Here is a 20,833-nt window from a genome sequence, read left to right on the forward strand (position 1 = left end):
GAACTGGATACTAATCCCACCTCTGCCACTTGTCTGCTCTGTAATCTTCACTTCACTTTTCTGTGCCTCAGTTACCTCATCTGTAAAATGGAGATTAAGATGCTAAGCCCCATGTGGGATATGGACCTTACCCAACCTGATTAGCTTGCATCAATTCCATCACTTAGTACACTGCCCAAGACATAGTAATAACTTAACTGATACAATTAAAACAAACAACAACAACAAAAAACTTTATCCAGTCTTTCCTTATGGATACCTGGCTCAGCCCCCTCTGACAGAACCAGGGGCTCAGGGCAAGCAAAGCAGCTATGCCTGCCCCTTGTTCAGGCCCTCAAGGGGCAGGAAGTAGCAAAAATAACTTTCCTCTGCTGATCAGATCCACATCTCTGTGGGGACTCAATTGGACACTGGGGGTAAGTGAGTCAGAACAGGTGGTAGCGGTCACCATGGCCTCAAGGGCTCTAGTTTGCCTGGCAATGTGTGAGAAATGAGGAGCCAAAGGAACAGCTGAGCCTCTGAGCCAGGTGTCTGCCCAGCTGTACTGGGGCTGAAGCAGGAGCATTATTTTCCACTAACTCCTAACAAGGAGGGCAGAACTCAGGGAGGGTTTGCAGCCTCACCAGAACCCTGACACCTTTGTGTTTTCTGGATTTTTAGAGCCATCCAGAGGTTTTACAAAAAAAAAGAACCTCTTATTAAAACACTGAACTGGTCCTGCGGTTGTTTCACTTGGTTGTTCCTTCGGTTTGGTTTTCCTCAAGTGTAAAAGTGTTTTAGATTTTTCTAGGTTAGAAAAGTGGATTACCTATCATTATAATGATGGCATTTATTAAGAGCTTACTATGTGCAAAGCACTGTTCTAAGCACTGGATCATCCTTCTACGGTACTCTGAAAGGCCTACGTATTCTGCAAGATTTCAAATGATCAATATATTCCGAGATTGTTTTAAACTTACTTGAATGGCTTAGATCCAAAAGCTTTGGGTAATCCTCCACCCACCGTGCTATCCCCCTCTCAGGGTCACACCTGAAGAGTTCCCAGTACTCTACCAGTCTCGACTACAGGAGGGAGAGTCAGGCAGAGGCCTGTCCATTCCATTCCTATCTTGGGCACTGGCTAGCGAGTGGAAGGCAATCTGCTACAAGTCAAAACTCACCTGTGCTGGGCAGCAGCAGGATGGGAGACAATCAAGGGTTAAGACAAATTTATTTCACGGAAGGAGGCAGTGGTAAACCGTTTCTGTTTTTTTAAACCAAGAAAAAGCTATGGATACACTACCAGAACAATTGCTTTTCTGGGAGAGAAGAGTCCATAGTGTCGCTAAGGGTCAAAGATGACTTGACAGCAAAAGACAAGACTGTGCTATCGTTAACCTTGGCAATGGGTTGGGGGGGGGATAAATGCCTGCCCTGCTGTGGGGAGGAATAGGACATTAATGCCTGGAAATCAGACCCTTCTCAGGCTCAGAAAATGGGCCTCAGACAACCCTGTTCTCTGAGGTGGGAATGTCTGAAATTGTCCCCTAATTCTTGCAAACTCCTCATCCTAGAGAAGCAGTCAGGCCTAATGAGAAAAGCATAAGACTTGGAGTCAGGACACCTGGAGTCTAATTCCAGTTACCTCCTGGGTGACCTTGGGCAAATCACATAATAGTAATAATAATAATGGTATTTGTTAAGCACTTATTACATGCCAATAATAATAATGGCATTTATTAAGTGCTTACTATGTGCAAAGCACTGTTCGAAGTGCTATAGAGGTTACAAGGTGATTAGGTTGTCCCACGGTGGGGGGCTCACAGTTTTAATCCCCATTTTACAGATGAGGTAACAGGCACAGAGAAGTTAAGTGACTTGCCCAAAGTCACACAGCCGACAATTGGCGGAGCCGGGGTTTGAACCCATGACCTCTGACTCCAAAGCCCAGGCTCTTTCCACTTGGTCATGCTAGACAAGGTAATTAAGTTGTACCATGTGGGCTCACAGTCTTAATCCCCATTTTGCAGATGAGGTAACAGGCACAGAGAAGTTAAGTGACTTGTCCAAGGTCAAACAGCAGACAAGTGACAAAACTGGAATTAGAACCCACATCCTCTAACTCCCAAGCCCATGCTGTGTGGGCCTCTGCAAAAATGGAGATAAAGACATGTTTTCCCCCTGACCCCATTTAGCCTATGAGGTCCATGTGGAACTCATAACTGAAGATGATATACCAGTTTGGAGCAGGAAGTTCAGACACACAAGCAAGAGCTTTTATTGGCAATACAGAGCTAAAAGCTATGAGAGAGCTACGAAAGAGGTACATCACTATCCTATGCTGTAATGCTAGACAGGGAAATGATAATAATAATAATGTTAATGATCATAATAATACCAATAATTATAAAGCAGCATGGCCTAGTGAGTCAGTCCCGTTGCCTCACATACCTCATCTATAATATGGGAATGAAGACTATGAACTCTACTTGGGTCATGGACTGCGTCCAACCCAATTACCTAGTAGTCATCCCAAAGTTAGGTACAGTGCCTGGCACATAGTAAGCGCTTATCAAATACCATTGCAAAAAATTTTTTTCCATGAATCAAGCACTGTGCTAGGCCGTGGGGTAGATACCACTTAATCAGATTGGACACAGTCCTTGTCACAAATGGGGCTCACAGTTTAAATAGGAGGAAGGATGGGTTTTGAAATAGAAAACTGAGCAGTATACCTAGCGGGTAGAGCACAGGCCTGGGAGTTAGAAAGACCTGAGTTTTAATCCCACCTCTGCCACTTGTCTGCTGTGTGATGTTGGGCAAATCACTTCACTTCTCTGGGCCTCAGTTACCTCATCCGTAAAATGGGGATTAAGACTGTGATTACCTTGTATCTATCCCAGTGCTTAGAACGGTGCCTGGCACATAGTAAGTGCTAAACAAATCCCATTAAAGAACAAGCCCAACAAAACTCAAGATAACAATAACAACAAAAATATTGAATTAAGAAAGCAAAGCACCTCTTTTGGGATGCTATTAAACTAGAGCTGCAGCATGGGGTCAGACAAATGTCCACAGAGCTGTAGTGTTGTCCAAGCTTCTCTGTGCCTAGGAGACCTGGACAACATACAAGCACCAGCATCCAGCTCCTTGCGCAGCTCCATCAGGGTCACTTAGGGCCAGATTCAATAGCAAATGGCAAGACAAGATCACAAACATGACATTCTGAAATATCATCACTCTTCTACAGTCAAAGTTATGCTTACCTTAATCCAGGCACACTGGGTGGACATGTAGGGAAAATGAGCAACAACAGGATACCTAAACGGTTGCTATATGGAGAGCTGAAACTGGGAAACTGGAAGAAAAGGAGGCGTCTTCAGGACATGGTAAAACAAAGAGTCAAACAATGCTGGAAACTGGGAGTCAGTTGCTGAGGAAGAACTGCAATTGAGATATAAAGAAGCAAGAAAGAGAACAGTGTCAGTTGCTACAAATGTCAAGTATAACAATGCTACAAGAGACAAACTTTTTGGTGGCCAATATGGTCAGGACTGTGGATTCCACATTGACCTTTCCAGCCACCCACGCACATGTAGGTGAACTGCCTCTGGCCTGGAATGCCCTCCCTCCTCAAATCCTACAATTACTCTTCCCCCATTTTAAAGTCTTAATGAGGGCACATCTCCTCCAAGAGGTCTTCCCAGCCTGGGCCCCACTTTTCCTCATCTCCCACTTCCTTCTGTATCACCCTGACTTGCTCCCTTTGCTGTCCCCGCTCCCAGCCCCACAGGGCTTCTGTACACATCTGTACTTTTATTTATTTGTACTGATGTCTGTTTTCCCCCCAAACACTTGAAGCTCCTGGTGGGCAGGAAACATCACTGTTTGCTGCTGTGTTGTACTTTCCCAAGCACTTAGTTCGGTGCCCTATATACAGTACGCACTAAAATACAATTGAATGAACTTCACTGTCAGTGGGGTCTTCTTCAAATACCAATGGCAACTACATACAATTGTATCTATAAGCACATACAATGCTTGACATGTAGTAAATGCTAAACATCAATAACATTTGAGCATTTATTACATGCAGAGCACTTGACTAAGTGCTTGTAAGAGTAAGATACAACATAATTAGCAGACACTTTCCCTACCCATTCCCGGCCTTAGACTCTAGAAACACACCATAACTATTATCCCTACTTTGGAGAAAGGGCTACTAGGGAGCAATGAGTAGATTTTTTTTTTCAGTTAGAGGAGGAACACCTCTTCTCTGACCTCAAGACCCATGATCTAATGTGTGTTTGCAGGATGCATGTCAGGAGACAAAAAACAGGCAGGGAAAGGGGAGGCAAGCAGCAGAGTCTCCAGAATCAAAGACTAGAAACTAGTAATAATTAATAATTATGTCATTTGTTGGCTTACTCAATGCCAAGCACTAAGCACGGGGGTAGATATAAGGTAATCAGGTTGTTCCACACGGGGCTCACGGACTTAATCCCCATTTTAGAAATAACAGGCACAGAGAAGTTAAGTGACTTACCCAAGGTCACACAACAATCAAGTAGCAGAACAGCATTAGAACCCACATCCTCTGACTCCCAAGCCAAGACTCTTTCCACTAAGCCATGCTGTTTCTCACACCATGACACTTAACCTCTCAACTCTGCCTTCTTAATATACTCTCCCATTTAGCATGTGCTTCCCCCTCTCTGTGCCTAGCTCCACATAGCAATTACTATTGCAGGATGTGTGATGATGCATTTGTTGACTTTTTTTTGTTTGTTTGTCTGCTTCCTTCCTCCCCTCCCAGCTCACTCTCCCTCCTCTCTGCTTTCCCCTTCACCCCCACCTTTTATTCAAGTCCCCGATCACCTCACCTGGTTCAGCTGCAAGAGAAAGTTCCAGAAACAAGCAAGGCTGAGGAGTGTCAGGGCAAGCAGCAACACACTCATGTGTATGCGGTTAAATCCTAGATACAAATTATTAGCTGTTGAACAGAACATGCAGTGGCTGGTCGGATTGTCAGGGAAGATATACAACAAAGAGAGGGTGACTTCCTCTCTCCCAGCAGCCTCGTTAGGTTAGCAGGGCCTCTGGGAGCAAACCACCCCAGACAGGCAAAGGCAGACAAAACAACGAGCTTTTCGGAACAAGAGAAATAGCATGGCCTGGTGGAAAGTGCACAGGATAGGGAGTCAGAGGAGCTGGGTTCTAATTCTGCTTGTACCACAGACTTGCTGTGGGACTTAACTTTTCTGTGACTCAGTGTTCTTATCTGTAAAATAACATTCAAATAACAGGCCTTCCTAGACTGAGCCTCCTTTTTCCTCTCCCTCTCCCCATCCCCCCCCCCCACCTCCTTCTCCTCCGCACAGCACCCGTATATATGTTTGTACAGATTTATTACTCTATTTTACTTGTACATATTTACTATCTATTTTGTTAATGATGTGCATTTAGCTTTAATTCTATTTGTTCTGATGACTTGACACCTGTCCACATGTGTCATGTTGACACCTGTCCACATGTTTTATTTTGCTGTCTGTCTACCCCTTCTAGACTGTGAGCCCATTTTTGGGTAGGGACCCTCTCTATATGTTGCCAACTGTACTTCCCAAATGCTTAGTACAGTGTTCTGCACACAGTAAGTGCTCAATAAATACGATTGAATGAATGAATTCAAATTAGACTGTGAGCCCCATGGTGGACAGGGACTGTGTCTGACCTGATTACCTTGATTATGTTTGACACATAAGAAATACTTAACAAATATCATTAAAAAAAGAATCCCTGGCCTCCTTCACTCTTAGTCTCTGAGCTCTGTGAGGGACAGGCACTGTGTCCGACAGGATTATCCCATATCTACTCCAGCGTGGCTCAGTGGAAAGAGTCTGGGCTTTGGAGTCAGAGGTCATGGGTTCAAATCCAAGCTCTGCCAATTGTCAGCTGGGTGACTTTGGGCAAGTCACTTAACTTCTCTGGGTCTCAGTTACCTCATCTGTAAAATGGGGATTAAGACCGTGAGCCCCCTGTGGGACAACCTGATCACCTTGTAACCTCCCCAGCACTTAGAACAGTGCTTTGCACATAGTAAGTGCTTAATAAATGCCATTATTATTATTATCATTATTATTATTATGTCTGGCCCATAGTAAATGCTTTACCAAATAGCACTATGAATAGGAGAACAGAAGGGGTGCAATCCAATGTTGTTAGTCTTTCAGCGAAGCAGCATGTGGTAGCGGGTAGAGCACAGGCCTGAGAGTCAGAAGGTCATGAGTTCTAATTCTGACTCGGCCACTTGTCTGCTGTGTCACCTCGGGCAAGTCACTTTATTTCTCTGTGCCTCCGTTACCTCATCTGTAAAATGGAGATTAAGACTGTGTGCCACAAGCAGGACAGCTAGCTCTCTTCCTCCCTTCAAAGCCCTACTGAGAGCTCACCTCCTCCAGGAGGCCTTCCCAGACTGAGCCCCCTCCTTCCTCTTCCCCCCTCCCCCTCCCCATCCCCCAGGCCTTACCTCCTTCCCCTCCCCACAGCACCTGTATATATGTTTGTACATATTTATTACTCTATTTTACTTGTACAAATTTAATATTCTATTCATTTTATTTTGTTAATATGCTTTGTTTTGTTGTCTGTCTCCCCCTTCTAGACTATGAGCCCGCTGTTGGGTAGGGACGGTCTCTATATGTTGCCAACTTGTACTTCCCAAGCGCTTAGTACAGTGCTCTGCACACAGTAAACGCTCAATGAATATGATTGAACGAATTAATGACAGGGACTGTGTCCAACCCGATTTGCTTGTATCCACCCCAGCACTTAGTACAGTGCTCGGCACATAGTAAGCGCTTAACAAATACCGCAAGTATGACTATTATTCACAGAATAAGCTGGGGACCATTTGGACTTCATGAAGTAGGTTTTGTGAGAGAAGTAATCTATCCCCCGAGGAGGAAGGGCACAGGCTGTCTCAGCTGAATGGGGTCAGACAGGGTCCCACACCATGCTGGAAGCAGCAGCGGAGCTAGTTTGTGTTCCGGACCTCTCCCCTTCACACCCAACTGATTGGCAGCCACAGCTGCAACAGCAGCAACACAACTGATCCCTTTGCCGGAGGCAAAATGTCCTGGAAACAGCAGTGCTTGAGTGGAACATTTGTAAAACGCTTCCTGCTGAACTCTTGGCAGATGCTGGACGTTCAGTTCACTGAAATGGGGTGCCTCCTCACCCCACCCCTCCTCTTCACTTCTTCCTCGACCCCTCCCCACCACAAACACCCCAATGCACACATTTACACACACACACACACTTTATGACAATGGCCTACTTTCCTCCCCGAAACACCTTTCTGGTCCAGAAACATTTCCCCTTCCCTGGGTTGAGAAATAGGACCCAGGTGTCAGGAAAATGTTAGTCGTAATAGGAGAACATAAAGTTCAAGTGGCGAGATCTGTATGGAAAGGGTAAAGCGCAGAGTCTGGTTGGTAAATAGTTCCACACTTACTGATAATAGTAATGATCACAGGCTAGCTTCTTTATCCCTGGAATAACATGGCACAAGAGGCACCATCTCCTCCCATGTAGCCCTGAGGTCTATGAAGATAGGCTAGAAAGAATTCTTTCCAGCTCCCTTGGCAGGAAAGCAAGGAACAGAGAAGATTGTGAGTTCTGTTTTCGGTGGAGAAGAGGTTCCCCAGACTCCCAGGGATTTCATTCCAGCAGCAGAAAATAGGAGACCAAACCTAATCAAATTCACCCTGTTCCTGAGAATGGTATAATGGAAGTTGGCTGAAAATGTATACAATCCAAATAAGCAAATTGATATAATGACTCAAGCCAAAATCTAGAATATTTAATCAAAAAGGAGGCCCGTATTCTGAAATGGATATATCTCTAACTCCATTTGCAAAGATCCAGAAAATGATCCCTGCTTTAATAAGATTTTGGGTTTTTTCTAAAAAAAATCATTCAAAAGTATGCATATATTACAAAACCTAACTTACAGTTTCCTTTGTCAGATATAAGGTATCAGTCATATTCAATAAGCAGCATAAACTAGACAAGAAATAAGTCGTGTACACTGAATTATAGAAATGATGACATACAGAACTTCACTGTTACTAGTATTTAGCCATCTTAATTTCTTAGAATTTAATCAAAATTAAATAACTGTCTTCCAATGACATTGTGCTATCATTTGTTTTAGGTCATGTTAAAGTAGCTGTCCCAATTCATTCTGATAAACAGATATTATAGGATAGGTTGAAAATGTTAATCTGTTTTTAGATGGATGTGAATTTTAGATGACTTCAGAGTTTTTGAAAATTATCCCAAGTTTTGCAGTTATAATTATTGAACTACTGATTTTCCCCCAAACAAAAATAAAATGTGAATGCCCAGAAGAACAGAAGAAAACGAGGACTGAAGATAGCATGAAACGATAAAAGATTCTGGCACTTAAAGACATCTTAAAGACCTGATGAAGGAGAAACTTTACTGGCAAAGGAGACTTCTAATTCTCACTCCCATCTAGCCTTTTTTTTTGTACTTTTAGCAGCTTGCTCTCAGGCCCAGGAAAAGTACCCAGTCCTGGGTTCTAGTTCTGGCTCAACCAGCAGGGAAATACTTACTAGGGCAAAGCCGTTGGTCATCAAGGTTTGTGTTCAAAGAGTCACTTAAAGCATTTTTTGAGATGGACAGCTTCAGCAAAGATTCTGAAAAGTAGATGGCTAATGTGGATCTCATCAGGGCTACTAAAACAACAAAACTGAGCTCTGTGCTAGGATCACTTCAGGCATCAATGGGTCCTGCCAAAGTTTGCTACCGTCCAAAAACTAACGCTGCTTTTTAAAAAAATAATATTTGTTAAGTGCTTGCTGTGCGTTAGGCACTGTTCTAAGTGCTGGGGTAGATACAGGCTAATCAGGTTGGACACAGTCTATTTCCCAAATAGGTCTCACAACCTTTAATCCCCATTTTACGGATGAGGTAACTGAGGCACAAAGAAGAGAAGTGACTTGCCTAAGGTCATACAGCAGACAAGTGGCGGAGGCTGGATTAGTACCCAGATCCTCTCACTCCCAGGCTTGTGCCCTATCCTTTGGACCACATTACTTTTCACAGTAGCTACGGCCAAAGGGTTGGAGCAAAGGCATCCTAGAGCCATCTGCCTTTAGAACATTTTGGGATATCAAAATATTTTAACGTGCTTGACAGACATGACCAGCTTTGGCTCAGTTTTGCAAATTAATGGATAGCCTTTTTGAGAAAAATGAGGCAGGCAGCAGAGTGAAGTATGAAACTGGAGTGGGGAGAGACAGGAAGCAAGGAGCTCAGTGAGAATTCTTTCTTGTTGTTCTCTCTAATTTATTTTAGTGTTTGCTTCCCCCACTAGCCTGTAAACTCCCTGAAGGCAGGGATTATGTCAACTAATTCTATAATGATATGATAATAATAATAATAACTGTGCTTGTTAAGCACTTACTATGTGCCTGGTACTGTGCTAAGTGCTGGGGTGGATACAAGCAAATTGGGTTGGACACAGTCCCTGTCCCACATGGGGCTCACAGTCTTAATCATATTTTACAGCTGAGGGAACTGAGGCACAGAGAAGTGAAGTGACTTCCCCAAGGCCACACAGCAGGCAAGTGGTGGAGCTGGGATTCGAACCCATTACCTTTTAACTCCCAGGCTTATTCTCTAGGCACTACACTATTCTGTTTTCCCATTGTAGAGATGCAGTGTGGCCTAGTGGAAAGAGCACCTGGAAATCAGAGGACCTGTGTTCTAATCCCAGCTCTGCTACATGTCTGCTGTGTGACCTTGGACAAGTCATTTCACTTCTCTGTGTCTCAGTTATCTTATCTGTAAAATGAGAATTAAATCCTACTCCCTCCTACTGTGAGCCGCATGCCGGACAGGGGCTGTGTCCAACCTGCTTAACTTATATCTATACCAGTGCTTAGAACAGTGCTTGGCACATAGTAAGTCCTTAACGAGTATTATTATTATTTTTATTAATAATAATAATGGTGATTATTATTACTACTGTTATTATTGATAATTCATTCATTCAATCATATTTATTGAGTGCTTACTGTGTGCCAAGCACTGTACTAAGCGCTTGGGAAGTACAAGTTGGCAACATATAGAGACGGACCCTATCCAACAGTATGCTCACAGTCTAGAAGGGGGAGACAGAGAACAAAACAAAACATATGAACAAAATAAAATAAATAGAATAAATATGTACAAATAAAATAAATAAATAGAGTAATAAATACATACAAACATATATACAGGTGCTGTGGGGAGGGGAAGGAGGTAAGGGGGGGATGGGGATAATAATAAAATATAATGATATATTATAATACAATTATAATATTATAATTGCAATATTATAATGTTAATATTCTATATAATAATATTATATTATTATTATTACTATTGAGAAACAGCATGGCTTAGTGGAAAGAGCACGGGCTTTGGAGTCAGAGGTCACGGGTTTGCGTCCCGACTCCACCACATGTCTGCTGTGTGACCTTGGGCAAGTCACTTAACTTCTCTGAGCCTCAGTTACCTCATCTGTAAAATGGGGATTAAGACTGTGAGCCCCACGTGGGACAACTTGATCACCTTGTATCCCCCCAGCACTTAGAACAGTGCTTTGCACATGGTAAGTGCTTAATTAAATGCCATTATTATTATTATTACTACTACCATACCAAGATTTTAATATAGGGCTTTCTGCCTCTAATAGTAACTTAAAAAAATAAAAAATTCCATTGATTGAAATACTAATTCTTCATCTACCTACTTCTTCCCTAGCATGAATACACAGGTTTTTGGCCTCTGGTCCAGGGGAAGAATATCTGAAAATTTTGCTTTTTCTATTCCTTTCGGTAAAGTCATAACAATGCCACTTATTAAGTGCTCACTTTGTGCCATGCCACCATGAGATGGTGGCAAACTTTGGCAGGACCAATTAGTTAATGCATATGAGAAGTTCATATAAAATATATACATGATCTCCACCTACAGGGAGCTTACATTTTAAAGGGGAGACAGACATAAAAATATTTACTAAGTCATCAAAATAAATAATTAAATGTCCGATTGGATAAACTAAATTCCTAAGTGTAGAGGTGGTTGCAAATATCATGCAGTCCTGCCATGGGGAAGACTGACTATATGTCTTGTATGGTCACTTCCTGTTCTAAAATAGCATGAAAAAGCAGATTTCTGGATCCCTCGTCATTTTAATATCCTGTTCATTCCAATGCTACCCCAGCATTTAGGCATTTAAGGAAAACAAATGTAATGTAGACTCTGAGCTGACCCGGAGTTAGAAAACACAAAGTTGTTTCTCCAAGAAGAGAATATTTCATGGAAGAATTTTATAAAAGATTTAAAATGTATTTGACAAATTAAATCAAAGGAACAGCTCATGCCATGAAATATAAGTATTGTTGTAAAATAGGCTGTCATTAAGTTTCAAGCAACAATGAGCCCGATAGATTGCTAATATCATGTTGAATTTATACAGTGCTTATTAAGGAGTATTTGTAGAAAATTATACGCAGACTTGCTACAGTTAAAAAAAATTAATATACTCAAGACCCTGAAAACTGAGATGTTTGAGATCAAATTTTGTATTGTAAAAAATGTGTCTGAAAGGGTACATTTTCATTTTTATAAGAAAATGTACAAATGAACTGCATTCAGCAAGCAGGTTTATCCTATCTTACCATATGACTTTATAAGCTCCAATTGCACAGTTGCTATTGTACAGAAAATTATTTGTTTGGCTCATTGTGGGCAGGGAATGTGTCTGTTTATTGTTATATTGCAATCTCCCAAGAACTTAGTAGAGTGTTCTGCACACAATAAGTGATCAATAAATGCAATCGAATGAATGAATGTTTTTCTTAAATGAAGTAACAAGTCTACCAACTCTGTTATATTGCAATAATAATAATAATAATAATAATGATAATGGCATTTGTTAAGCCCTTACTATGTGCAATTGTACTCTACCAAGCACTTAGAAAAGTACTCTGCATACAGTAATTGCTCAATAAGTAGGATTGATTGACTGATGTATTGATTGAAGTAATGCCTGGCATTTTCTGAAGATGAGTGATTGAATAAAGAGAGCTTTCTGGTCCAATTTTTAACTTTACTTAGAGCTTCCTGATATGGAAAGTGTTTGGGATCATGGACTTTTTAAATTATAATGTACTTCAGTATATTAAAAAGTTTTCATCAGTTAAAATCAAATATAAAATTTTACCAGGTCATGAAATATTGGTTTACCAGATTCTGCACCCTCTATTAAGAGACATATAACTAAGGTAGTCCAAACGTACCTGCACTTATCCATCCATCAGTAGTATTTATTGAGCGTCTACTGTGCAAAGATCACTGCACTAATTGCTTGAGGGAGTACCACAATCTGCTACTTCAAATTTGCAATCCAGTGGGAGAAGTAGACTCAAAATGATTTGTAATTAAAGGAAAAGGAGAATAAGAAGATGGAAGAGTGAAAAATAAGTGGCTAAATGGCAGAAACCACACAACGATGTGTACATCAGAGTTACGGATATCTGTGAGACTATGAATGCTGAGGTAGTAATGATAAATTATGACCTGGGAGGTAAACATTAATCCAGGAATGCTTCCTGGAGGGGTTAGGTTTTAGAAGGCCTTTGATGATGGGGTTAACTGAGGTCTGGGAGAACTGGAAGGGAGAGGGAGTTCTAAGCAGTGGGGAAGGATATAGCAAGGGATCAGGAGTGAGAAAGGTGAGAGTGAGGCACAGAGAGGAGGTGTATTTAGGAGGAGAGTGGGGGGATTAATGGATAGAGCACAGGCCTGGGAATCAGAAGGATTTGGGGTCTATTCCCAGCCCTGCCACTTGCCTGCTGTGTAACCTTGGGCAAGTCATTTTACTTCTCTGTGCCTCAGTTACCTCATCTGTGAAATGGGAATTTAGACTATGAACCCCATGTTGGACATGGATTCTGTCCAACCTGATTAGTTCATATCTACCCCAGTGTTTAATACACTGTCTGGCTCATAATAAGTGCTTAAATACCACAAGAAACAGGGGAGTCACACATGTAGAGGTTGAAAGATTGAGAAGGACAGACCTGGCCTAGAGCCCGGAACCTTAATCAGAAGATTTGCCGGATTCAATGTATATAGAGCCTCGACTGTAAACTCACTGTGGGCAGAGAACGAGTCTGTGGTATTGTATTCATTCATTCATTCAATTATATTGAATGGAAGGACATAGAACTCTGCAGTCTAGCACAGTTCAGTCTTGACAAGGGGCAGGTTAATGGCCCTTTCCCTTCCCACCCACTTGCCTGGCCACCTGTTTCCTGGCCGCTCTGGTAGCCCCAGACCAGATTCCAGCAGCAGCAGGAAGGGTTAAACCCTAAGAAAAAAGAGGTTTTTCCTCTCCCATCTGAGCAAAACAGCTCAGATTTCCACAGACTCTGTGAGGAGGAGGAGAAGGAAAAGGGGAATTGAAGAAGGACAAAAAGGGAAAAGGAAGAAGATGAGGAAGGGGAGAGGCGGAGGAGGAAGAGAAGGAGAAGGGGAAACTAAAGAGAATAAAGGAAGGAGGAAAAAGAAGACGAGGAAAGGAGGAAGAGAGAAGGAGGAAGAGGGACTGAGGAGGAAAGAAGAAGGAGGGGTGAAGGAGGATGAAAGGAGGAGATAGAAGGAGATAATGGAGGAAGAGAAAGAGGAAGATGAAAAGGAGGAGAGGAGGAGGAGGGTAGATAGAGGAGAAAGAGGAGAAGTAGGGCAAAGAGAGTAGGAGGAAGTGAGGAGGAAACAGAGGAAGAGGAGGGGAGGAGGAAATGGAAGAGAAGGAGGGAAGGAGGAAGAAGAAGAGGAGGAGAGATGGAGAAGGAGGAAGAAGAAGAGATTCCAGACTGCAAACTCACTGTGGGCAGGGAACATGTCTATCAACTGTAATATTGTAGTCTCCCAGGTGTTTAGTACAGCGCTCCGCACACTGTAAGCACTCAATAAATGCCACTCAATAAATGCCACTGATAGATTGATTGATTGGTTGAGGAGGGGTGGAGAAGGAGGAGGAAGAGGAAGAGAAGGAAGAGGAGGAGAGGGAGGAGGAGGAAGAGAAAGAGGAGGAGAAGAAGGAAGAGAAGGAGGAAGAAGAGGAGGAGAGGGAGGAGGAGGAAGAGGAGAAGGGGGAGAGAACAAAGTGTCTTGCCCTATCCAATATCTGGATGGTACATTTGTAGCTCTGTTTCGGCCACAGATGGGTGGGGCCAATAAGCAGCCTTGAACATAAAGAGCTATTCACCCCAGATAAAGTAAAGAAACTACTATTATACGCCTATTATTTCCATGGTATACTGGACACGGTGCTATTGAAATTTTGACTGGAGTAAGTTTTTTACTCGCATTTCCTTCAAGGTACTGATATCAGGGCTCCCCTAAAAGACTGACCTCTGAGAATGTTGTTCCTCTGGGACACAGGAACCTTTAGAAGCATCTCTCGTTGTCAGAATAGGACCCCCTCCACCCCGACCCCCAGGTTCTGAGACCAGGGCAGGCAGGAAATTGATCTCTCATGTCTGTCACACAAGTATGAAGCTCTGCAAAATACAGGGTAGAGTTACAAGATGCAGGTGCATAGCAGAGATGACTTGTTGATGGTAAACTAGGTGAGGAAGGCCTATTCTCTTTTATGGTGGAAGAAAGAAATTTGTCAGTGACAAGTAGGAAGGTTTGCGTGCCTCAGATTCCGCAGGGTTGAAAATAAGGAAGGGAGGGAGAATGAGGAAAAATCAAATTTCTACCTAAGGATGTCAGCAGCAAATTTAATGCAGGTGCAATATTTCTGCAAACAATGAGCATTTTGTTTCTCTCCTCTTTGGTTCCACAAAAACCAGCCCGCCCCTTCCTCTCACTGCTGCGTTTTTCTTTTTATCAGTGTGTGAGATTAAAATGTTGATACCCTTCTTTGGCAAAGTTTTTTTTTTTAAAGTTCTTAGTGTAACTGTTGAGGGACAATTAACTTCCTATGAAATTTAGCTTTCCTGGGTATAATGACATTTTATTTCTCTGAAGATCCATTAACGTATCCAACCACCAGTATGGGGCTGAGGGACAGTTCTCACCCTCAGGAGCAGCATGGCCTAGTAGGTGGAGCATGGGCCTGGGAGCTAGGGTTCTAATCTTGGCTCCGCCACCTCTCTCCTGGGTGACCTTGGGAAGTCATTTCACTTCTTTGGAAGTGAAGTTCCCTCATCTATAAAACGGGGAATGCGACTGTGAGCCCCATGTGGGACAGGGACTGTGTCCAACCTGACTGGCTTGTATCCACCACAGTGCATAGTACAGTGCCTGGCACCCGGCAAGCACTGAACAAATGCCACAATTATCATCATTGTTATTATTATTATTAAGTATGCCTGTCGATTTCCACTGGAAAAAAAATATCTTCATGTTAAGCAGCACCTCTCTACAAACCATGTGAAGCAATTGGTCAATCAACTGTATTTATTGAGCACCTACTCTATGCAGTGCACTGTACTAATTGCTTAAGGGGTATGATGTGTACTGAATGCTCTGGGGATGAGCTTAGGTGATATGGACACCTTCAGGACATCTCCATCTGGATGTCCGCCCGCCACCTAAAGCTCAACATGTCGAAGACTGAGCTCCTTGTCTTCCCTCCCAAACCTTGTCCTCTCCCTGACTTTCCCATCTCTGTTGACGGCACTACCATCCTTCCCGTCTCACAAGCCCGTAACCTTGGTGTCATCCTCGACTCCGCTCTCTCATTCACCCCTCACATCCAAGCCGTCACCAAAACCTGCCGGTCTCAGCTCCGCAACATTGCCAAGATCCGCCCTTTCCTCTCCATCCAAACTGCTACCCTGCTCATTCAAGCTCTCATCCTATCCCGTCTGGACTACTGCACTAGCCTTCTCTCTGATCTCCCATCCTCGTGTCTCTCTCCACTTCAATCCATACTTCATGCTGCTGCCCGGATTATCTTTGTCCAGAAACGCTCTGGACATATTACTCCCCTCCTCAAAAACCTCCAATGGCTACCAATCAATCTGCGCATCAGGCAGAAACTCCTCACCCTGGGCTTCAAGGCTGTCCATCACCTCGCCCCCTCCTACCTCACCTCCCTTCTCTCCTTCTACTGCCCAGCCCGCACCCTCCGCTCCTCCACCGCTGATCTCCTCACTGTACCTCGCTCTCGCCTGTCCCGCCATCGACCCCCGGCCCACGTCATCCCCCGGGCCTGGAATGCCCTCCCTCTGCCCATCCGCCAAGCTAGCTCTCTTCCTCCCTTCAAGGCCCTGCTGAGAGCTCACCTCCTCCAGGAGGCCTTCCCAGACTGAGCCCCTTCTTTCCTCTCCCCCTCGTCCCCCTCTCCATCCCCCCGTCTTACCTCCTTCCCTTCCCCACAGCACCTGTATATATGGTTGTACATATTTATTACTCTATTTATTTATTTTACTTGTACATTTCTATCCTACTTATTTTATTTTGTTGGTATGTTTGGTTCTGTTCTCTGTCTCCCCCTTTTAGACTGTGAGCCCACTGTTGGGTAGGGACTGTCTCTATGTGATGCCAATTTGTACTTCCCAAGCGCTTAGTACAGTGCTCTGCACATAGTAAGCGCTCAATAAATACGATTGATTGATTGATTGATTGATATGGAAGTATTTTTGTTTATTATTCTCCCTGACATTCTCAGATGGGGAGAATATAAGGTTGGAAGTTGAAAGGCGAATCAGGGAAGGCCTCCTGTGATTTCAGAAGGGCTATGCAGATGGAGAGAGCAGCGATTTGCCAGCTGTAGAGGGGGAGAGAGTTCCAGACAGGAGGGGAGGATATGCCCAAGAGGTGAGGGGAGAGAGGATCCAGCTCCGTGAAGCTGGCTGTAAACTCTGTCACATAAAAAGCTTTGTGGTTTTGCAGGAAATCCAGTCTGAAAGATGTACATGGGGGGATGAACGTCTCTCTCTCCACCCCAGCTATTCCTGGGGTAAAAAGGAAATTATTGAGGGATAATTTGTCTTGCCTTATGCTGTCGGGTCATTTCTGACCCATACGGAATCCATGGACACATCTCTCCCCAAATGCCCCACTTCCAGCTGCAATCGTTAAGGTAGTCTATCCATAGGGTTTTCTTGGTAAAAATCTGGAAGTGGTTTACCATTGTCTTCTTACTTGCAGTAAGCTTGAGTCTCCGCCCTTGGCTCTCTGCCATGCTGCTGTTGTCTAGCACAGGTGAGTTTTGACTTGTAGCAGATTGCCTTCCACTTGCTAGCAACTGCTCAAGCTAGGAATGGAATGGGTATGCCTCTGCTTGACTCTCCCTCCAGTAGCCAACACTGGTAGAGTACTGGAAACTCTCCAGGTGTTTCCTGAGATGGGGGTTGGATAATTTAGTTATGAATTTAATTCATAGGTGATTAGCTTCTTAAGGGCAGGGATAATGTCTATTGATTCTATTCCATTGTCCTCCCTCAAGTGCTTAGGACAGTGCTCTGACACTCAAGCGCTCAATAAATACGAATAAATGAATGACCCAGAAGCACTGGATCAATACCACTGATTGATTGATTGACTGATTGACTGACCAGTGTGGAAGCTTGGTTGGAGAGGAAGAGGCGGAATCTAGACATCTTGTGAAGATAGAACTGACAGGATTTGGTTACGGATTTGATATGTGAGTTAAAGGAGATGAGACAAGGATAATGTCAAGGTTGCCTGTCATTTCTGACCTCTGAGGAATTCTGCATCCAAAAAGTTGTCTCAGGCTACTCTGCCATTCAAACCCTTTAGTGCTTTTAAAACTCCACTATGCCCTTGCCCACTAATATTCATGTAGAGGATTAGAACTTACTGCCTTAACATCTTTCTCTCTTTAGGGTTGCTTCTCCCATTTTATCGTATTTGTCAAGCACTATATGCTAGGCACCGTACTGCCTGGAATAGACTTCACTCTGCTGCCCGGATTATCTTTCCACAGAAATGCTCTGGGCATGTCACCCCCCTCCTCAAAAATCTCCAGTGGTTGCCTATCAACTTTCGCACGAAGCAAAAACTCCTTACTATTTATTGGCTTCAAACCTCTCCATCACCTCTCCCCCTCCAACCTCACCTTCCTTCTCTTCTTCTACAGCCCAGCCTGCACACTCTGCTCTTCTGCCACTAACCTCCTCACTGTTCCTCGTTCTCGCCTGTCCCGCTGTCGACCCCTGGGCCCACGTCCTACCTCTGGCCTGGAACACCCTCCCTCTTCACATCCGCCAAACTAGCTCTCTTCCCCTCTTCAAAGCCCTACTGAGAGCTCACTTTCTCCAGGAGGCCTCCCAGACTGAGTCCCCGCCTTTTCCTCTCCTCCTCCTCCCCTCCCCATCACCGCTACTCCCTCCCTCTGCTCTACCCCCTTCCCCTCCCCACAGCACTTGTGCATATTTGTACATATTTATTACTCTATTTAATTAATGATGTGTATATATCTATAATTCTAATTATGCATTTTGATGGCATTAATGCCTGTCTACTTGTTTTGTTTTGTTATCTGTCTCCCCCTTCTAGACTGTGAGCCCGTTGTTAGGCAGAGATCGTCTCTGTTGCTGAATTGTATTTTCCAAATGCTTGGTACAGTGTTCTGCACAGAGTAAGCACTCAATAAATATGACTGAATGAATGAATGACTGAATGAATGTCTCCCCCAATCTAGACTGTAAGCTCATTGTGGGCAGGGAATGTGCCTGTTTTTGTTGCATTGTGGATTTGTTGTGTTGTACTCTCTGAAGTGCTCAGTAGAGTGTTCTGCACACAGTAAACACTCAGTAAATCTGATTCAATGAATACAAAATAATCAGGTTGGACACAGTCCATGTCTCCCACAGGGCTCATAGTTTTAATCCCCATTTCGAGGTAACTGGGGCTCTGAGAAATTAAGTGACTTGCCCAAGGTCAATCAATCAAGCATATTTATCGGGTGCTTACTGTGTGCAGAGCACTGTAGTAAACGCTTAGGGGACTACAAAATAACAAAGTTGGTAGGCGTGTTCCCTGCCCACAATGACCTTACAGTCTAGAGGTCATGCAACAGACAAGTGTTAGAGTTGGGATTAGAACCCAGGTCCTTTAACTCCCAGGACCGTGCTGTTTCCCCTAGGCCATGCTACTTCTCTACTTCCCCTTCTCCCTGACAAGTTTTGAATTAGGTAGGTATTTCTGCTTAGTAGTCTGACTCTGTGAGATGAGCCTCATGTACCTCATCAGAAGAATCTCCCTTATTTCTAAAACCTTAAGGCTACATTTAAAGTCTAGGATACAGAAAATTTCCCCAAAGAGCTGAATCCTTAAGGGTTAAAGGAAACGGTGCTGGATTTTCTCTTATCTCCTTTTAAATCATCTCCTATCCCAGGCCTTTCTCCTATAGTCATTAAAAAAAAGAAGGAATGAAAATGAGTGCCCAGGAGATTTTCCCCTTCACTTTAACCCTAGTCTCCTTCTTCTCCATCCCACAGCCAGATGAAATGTTTTCTCATCTGAAAAACTCCTAAAGCCTATCTGTTCTGCCCCACCTTATGTATTCCACTTAGAATGGTGGTGAAACCAAGTCAGACCCTTTGAAGTGAGGAAGGTGTTTATGTGGTTGGCATCTTCTGCCCCAGAATCACCCTCCCTGCAAACCATGTACTCCAGCCCCCCAGGGAGAAAAGTGGAGCTGGAGCTGTTGCCTTGGTCTGAATTTTCAATCATCTCTGAGTTAAAAACACAATTCTGCTAAGTTGATTAAAATACCTTTCACACTCCAGCAGGTGAATTTTGCATTTGTTCAATGAGAGCTGACTGATGCCTGCAGAGTGTGAATAGCTCATTGTGGGCGCAGGTACAGCAGAAGCACTAAATCCTAAGAATAACAAGCAAGAATGAAACTGACTTTCCCCTCTTCCTGATTTAAATATATATATATGTAATTTAAAGGGGCAATTTGCCAGAGTGCCACATGGGAAATTGAAGGCAAGGTTAATTACTGGAGCCACATGCCTCATATCTCACCCTGGAATGCCCCCCAATAAGAGTTAAATGAGTTTGGGACCACAGGCAAGAAAACCAGATCTCAACAGCTGCACACCATGTCCCTTATGCACAAAGAAGGAAAATGCATTTAAATTAGATTGTAGTCATTTGTTCAGCTGATCGGGAAATAGTGTAGGGATTTTACTCTGATTCTGTTTTTGGCTCAAGTCCACTTGACATTCAAGTAGAGGAATGCAGTCTTAACAAGAGACAGCCTGCAACAGACTGCTAAGCTGTCCAGGGTAAAAGGCTGCTAAATGTCCGAATTTAGCCATAAATTCAGTTACCGGCATGCAAAAGTCTAGAAGTGTGAAAAGAGAGAGGTGTGATGAAAAGTCCTGCTTCCTAAAAGCAGTAAAATAAGTGAAAAGGGGATGGAGCAGTGAGTGCAATAGTGAAACCTCATAAAAAAATAGAGAAGGATGTTCAAGCCATAAGAGATGATGACTGTCTTTCAGTCCTCTTTATTAAATTGTAGTGTACAAGGGCTTAGTGGATTTTTACAATCACTGTACTCCTCAGCAGGTATCCATCCTTCAGGACATATCTATTCTATTTATTTTATTTTGTTAGTATGTTTGGTTTTGTTCTCTGTCTCCCCCTTTTAGACTGTGAGCCCACTGTTGGGTAGGGACTGTCTCTATGTGTTGCCAATTTGTACTTCCCAAGAGCTTTGTACAGTGCTCTGCACATTGTAAGCGCTCAATAAATACGATTGATGATGATGATGATG

The 20,833-nt window shown here is 43.4% G+C and overlaps 1 non-coding gene across 1 annotated transcript; it reads left to right on the plus strand.

The window, feature by feature from the left end:
• Positions 1-1,012: 1,012 nt before the first annotated feature.
• On the plus strand, positions 1,013-1,150 carry LOC119939816. Its single transcript, XR_005454779.1, has one exon. It is a non-coding gene; the product is annotated as a small nucleolar RNA SNORA7 (small nucleolar RNA).
• Positions 1,151-20,833: the final 19,683 nt, after the last annotated feature.

Source organism: Tachyglossus aculeatus, chromosome 17, assembly GCF_015852505.1.
Source record: "Tachyglossus aculeatus isolate mTacAcu1 chromosome 17, mTacAcu1.pri, whole genome shotgun sequence".
NCBI lineage: Eukaryota > Metazoa > Chordata > Mammalia > Monotremata > Tachyglossidae > Tachyglossus > Tachyglossus aculeatus.